Below are 6,052 nucleotides of genomic sequence, written 5' to 3'. Positions count from 1 at the left end.
AGAATTTTCATCAATATGATTTCCCTCGCTAAAACGTTTGGTGAGTAATCATTGGTCTACAAATATAGCCCTTCCCTTACCTGGGGTAAAATCATTTCAACCCTTAAATTACTGACTCGGCAAGCTCTGGGAGTATAGTCGGCTATACGCTATTCAGTGTTACATCTGAGGAAAGTTCAACTCCGACAGCAGCAGTCATCGTGTTAACGCTTTATTTGGGACAGACACTTTCCTAAGATGAGGTAATTCGTCAATAACAATGCGGCCCATACATTTAAGGAGGAATAACACACCAGAGAAATTTGATATGGACGAAATGTGCAGGATATGTACAATAATATTTTGAAATTCAAAATTTTTAAATTTTACCTTTTTTTAAAGTCAAAAAGTTTTAGTAGAAAGTAATCTGAAAAAAATTCAATAGCCCTGCTTTACCATCGTCGCTAGCCACGCTTACTGAGTACGGGAGTACCAACCCTACCTCATGTATGATCAACGAAAACCTCGATTTTTCATGAATATCTATGAATTTGTTGACCAATCACAGTCATGATAACATATTTCGACATTTCAACGGCTGCATCCAAATATGAAATGTGTAGCGTTTGTTTACAAATAATAACAGACAAAAATGTTAAGAATATATAAATTAAATGCCCGCCTTAACAACAGAGGGTATGCTTGCAAATTCTGTATCAATAAACTTATTTTGATTGCCTATTGTGTCGGTTTTCCGAATCGGCAATCCCCGGATTATTCTGCTACGAGCCAAGTGATGATCCCCGAGTGTTTTTATAAATCCAAAAAATTAAGAGAACTCCCCCTTTGGTTGATATATGAACATCAATGTTCATAAAGTCGTGGGCTTTCTTAATCATACAATCACGGCTATGACGCAGTATGAACGGAGACAATAGGTGTGGTATCCGACGCTGCTGCTGGACTTGAACCCGCGATCTACAGGAGTCAACACGTTCACCGAATGACTATCCAGCTAGACAATCAAAATTAAAAGGTATATATATATTATACAAGTATTGTTGATATTCATATCTTCATTTGTGTTTTAAAAGGAAGTCAGCCATTATCGATGTACATAGTATACCTCCTTAAACTTCAAGCAAGCCAATTCACCCGACCAACAAATAATGTGACAAGCTTTCACTTTATCAGCAATTCACAAAATGAATTAACGTATATTTATCCGACTGTTCTAGGTCGCTAGGGAATAGCAGAAAGCCGCAGCATTGTTCGAATAAACTGGTCACATACTTAACGGTCTAAAGATCTGTATCTATTTCACTATAAGCTGGCCGTTTGTACAGTTGGATAACTAATAAAATAGTTACAATTGTATTGATTATAATTGTCAATAGAAAAGAATAGAAAAAAACCCGACAAATGAACCTAGTTCCTTTTAATGTCGATGAATAATTCCAAACATTGTCTTCCTAAGATCAAAACTCAACAATTTCCAGAAGGTAACAAAAAAAGGGGGGGGGGGCAATAAAAAGAACATCAAAATGTCTGTAGGATGTTTGCAAGTTTTATCACCCAAATACCCTACAAAGGGTGCATCATATTTACAGTGTTTGATCGTAGTCGTAAGATGTTTTTGTGAAACAGTCTGATCATCAGCCTTTTCAGATCTCATTAGTGTATAAAACTAATGATTATTCTCACAACAATGGAAATAACTGTGTAACATAGAAAACAGTATATTCAATGAACATTTGATGTGTTCAATGGATATTCAACGGGAGACTTCCTCCATACTTGGTTAGAAGGAATCATAGTGCAAGCCCCTTATCTTTTCTCCTCACGAAAATATTAACAACTGTGAAGGAGAAACTTCAAACTTACTGTGCGACTACATATGCCACATAATGGTGTTAATAAAATGTGGATTCTAAAACATTCTAAAGAACTTTTAGTAAACTTGAAATCGCAAAACATTTCCCAAATCAATAACATCAAAACCTATGACTTTTCAACACTTTACACGACCATTCCTCACGATAAATTAAAGACTAGACTTTTTGACATCATAGACAGTTGCTTCTTCAACAAAAATGGAAAAGGGAAATATTCATATCTAGTGATCAGTCATCCCAAAAATTACTAAATGTTAAACACCACTTTGATTCCACGCACAAGTACTCTGAAGTTGAAATAAAAAATATGCTAGAGTTCCTCATTGACAATATCTTCGTGGTTTTTGGTGATCAGGTCTTCCAACAGTCTGTTGGAATTCCCATGAGCATGAATTGTGCTCCTTTGTTAGCTGACCTGTTTCTATATTCATATGAAGCAGAATTTATTCAAAAACTACTACGCGAGAAGAAAAAATTTCTTGCTGTGGCCTTCAATTCGACATTTGTCTATTAATATTAACTTTCATTCATATGTCGATTCGATATATCCCTGTGAGCTCGAAATAAAAGACACCACAGAGTCGTCCACTTCTGCTTCATACTTAGATATTTTATTGAAAGTAGACATTAACGGCAAACTGGCAACTCGACTGTATGACAAACAGGATGATTTCAGCTTCTCCATCGTCAACTTCCCATATTTATGTAGCAATATTCCATTATCACCTGCATATGGTGTTTATATCTCTCAACTGATTCGATACGCAAGAGCTTGTTCTGCGTATGATCAGTTTTTAAATCGAGGCAAGCTACTGACAAACAAGTTGATGGTACAGGGGTTTCAACTGTCTCGATTAAAGTCAGCATTTTGCAAATTCTATGGTCGTTATAACAATCTAGTTCGTCAATGCAACCTATCATTGGGTCAAATGCTATCTGACGTGTTTCATACCGATTGTTAGGCCGTTCTTGGTAGACCGATATTGACTACGGATAACTCTGTTTACCTGATCAGGATATAGGGCTCACGGTGGGTGTGACCGATCGACAGGGGATGCTTACTCCCCCTAGGCACCTGATCCCACTTCTGGTTTTGCCCAACTATTTATTAGGGCCCCGCATATGTGGGAAGCCCTATAGTAATCACATTGTCCGTCCGTCCGTCCGTCTGTCCGTCAACACTTTCTTTGTGACACGATAACTCAAACAGTTTTTATCGTACAGTTTTCAAATTTTGTACAGAAATAATGTACAATAAGAGGAAGAAGCCTATAGATTTTGGGGTCATTTCACCTTGTCTGTCTGTATGGCATGATCTTTGTTATTATGAACACTTTCTTTGTGACATGATAACTCAAACAGTTTTCATTGTACAGTTTTCAAATTTTGTACAGAAATACTTTACAAGAAGAGGAAGATACCTATAGATTTTGGAGTCATGTCACTTTGTCTGTTTGAATGTCATCATCTTTCTTATTATGACCGTATTTATTTACCACTGTCTAAGGGAGATAATTCAATTTGAATTATGATATGCATTGTATTGATATATATTACAAGAAATAACTCTACAACATTGTGCGTGTGTATATATTTGGTTTTTTTAATGTGATGTAAAAGGTGTTTGATGTTACATGTATATTGAATTAAAACACGTCATTCCCTGTCAACAACTTTCGATTGGGATCGGAATACGAAATAAAATTTCTTACATCCAGTTGCAAGCTTCATGCTTCAAGTTATTGAATTATGTAGTAATTGCACGTTACACATTAGTGAACTGTTCCTTTTAATAAAGAAAGTCACAAAATAGATACAAAATGAGTGTACCTTATTAGCTCTTCTGAGCCGAAGGCTCAAAGAGCTAATGCTATGGCCATTTGTGCGGTGTGTGTAAACTTTTTAGAAAAAGGGCTATAACTCAAGAACCCCTTGGCCAATTTTTTTCAAATTTGTTACAGGGTATCATTGGCCCAAGGGCTTTCATACATACTAAATAGAGGGATGTGACCCTTTAACAAGGAGAGATAATCAGGAAAATACAAACAAAAGTAGTGGTTGCTAAAAAATCTTCTTCTCAAGAACCACTGGGCAGATTATCACCAAACTTACACATAAGGATGAGGATATGTTGTAGATTAAAAATTGTTCAAGGCATTACCCTGGGGCAAAGGGCGTGGTCTCAAGGTCACTTCAAAGTTGACCTAAATTTATATTTCCTTAAATCTTTGATATTTTAGTCATTATAAGGACTAAGATCATCAAATTTTGACAGTTGATGCATCTTAGGACCTTGTGTCAAATTGTCTCAAAAGTAGGTCACGGTGACCTACTTTTTGAATTTTGCAGGTATTTATTTTAAAATTAATTTTGATGCATATCTTGGACACTTTGAAGCCTATGATCATCAAAACTTGTCAGTTGGTGGATCATGGGACCTTGAAATGCGTCAACTGAAAAATAGGTCACCGTGACCTACTTTCTGAATTTTATGGCTTATCATTTATAGATATATTTTAAGTTGTTATTTCAAATACCGAGAGGTTTAGAATCATCAAATCTTGTAAGTTGATGCATCTTGAGGCCTTGAAACATATTTATAAAAAAAAGTAGGTCACAATGACCTACTTTTTGAATTTTGCAGATATTCAAATTTCACATTTTCAATTTTAGATGCATATTTTGGGCACTGTAAAACCTAGGATCATCAAACTTTGTCAGTTGATGCGTCTTCAGTCTTCGGTTTGTGTCGACCAAAAAGTAGGTCACCGTGACCTACTTTTGGTATTTGACAGCTAAATTACTATATTTCAGACACTATTTGACCTACAATCATCAAACTTTGTCAGTTGATGCATCTTGAGTCTTCAGAGTGTATCGACCAAAAAGTAGGTCACTGTGACCTACTTTTGGCATTTGACAGTTATATTTATATATTTCAGTCACTAATTGACCTACAATCATCAAACTTTGACAGTTGATGCATCTTGAATCTACGGAGTGTGTCGACCAAAAAGTAGGTCACCTTGACCTACTTTTGGAATTTGACGACTATATTTATATATTTCAGATACTATTTGACCTACAGTCATCAAACTTTGTCAGTTGATGGGTCTTGCATGTTCGAAGGGGTTCGACCAAAAAGTAGGTCACCTTGACCTACTTTTGGAATTGGACGGCTATATTTATATATTTCAGATACTATTTGACCTACAGTCATCAAACTTTGTCAGTTGTTGGGTCTTGCATGTTCGAAGGGTTTCGAACAAAAAGTAGGTCAACTTGACCTACTTTTGGAATTGGACGGCTATATTTATATATTTCAGATACTATTTGACCTACAGTCATCAAACTTTGTCAGTTGTTGGGTCTTGCATGTTCGAAGGGTTTCGAACAAAAAGTAGGTCAACTTGACCTACTTTTGGAATTGGACGGCTATATTTATATATTTCAGATACTATTTGACCTACAGTCATCAAACTTTGTCAGTTGATGCGTCTTGCATGTTCAAAGGGTGTCAACCAAAAAGTAGATCACCTTGACCTACTTTTGGAATTGGACGGCTATATTTATATAATTCAGATACTATTTGACCTACAGTCATCAAACTTTGTCAGTTGTTGGGTCTTGCATGTTTGAAGGGTGTTGACGAAAAAGTAGGTCACCTTGACCTACTTTTGGAATTGGACGGCTATATCTATATAATTCAGATACTATTTGACCTACAGTCATCAAACTTTGTCAGTTGATGGGTCTTGCATGTTAGGAGTTCGCTGACCAAAAAGTAGGTCACCATGACCTATGATTGGAATTTGACAGCTATATTTCAATATTCAGATACTAATTGGCTTAAAATCATCAAACTTTGTCAGTTGATATTTCTTGGGTTCTCAAAATGTGTAAACCAAAAAGTAGGTCACATTGACCTACTTTTTTTGAATTCTTAGGATTTAACTAAAGATTTAGAATACTAAAAGGCTAAGAATAGAAATGGTGGGGTTGTACAATTTATCAGAAGAGCGATTCTAGGCCCTTGGACCTCTTGTTCATTACTGTTACCGAGCTTTCGTCGGCGAAAATCTGGAAATGTCGTGTTTCACTGCGCTTGTTGACGGTAAGGTCCACATTTTCTACGGGAGTAGTTTGATATTTGCTTATGAATATTTTGCGCATACATG

The sequence above is a fragment of the Ostrea edulis genome, chromosome 1 (genome assembly GCF_947568905.1).
Source record: "Ostrea edulis chromosome 1, xbOstEdul1.1, whole genome shotgun sequence".
Lineage (NCBI taxonomy): Eukaryota > Metazoa > Mollusca > Bivalvia > Ostreida > Ostreidae > Ostrea > Ostrea edulis.
The sequence above is the reverse complement of the archived record's forward strand: the minus strand, read 5'-3'. Positions refer to the sequence as shown.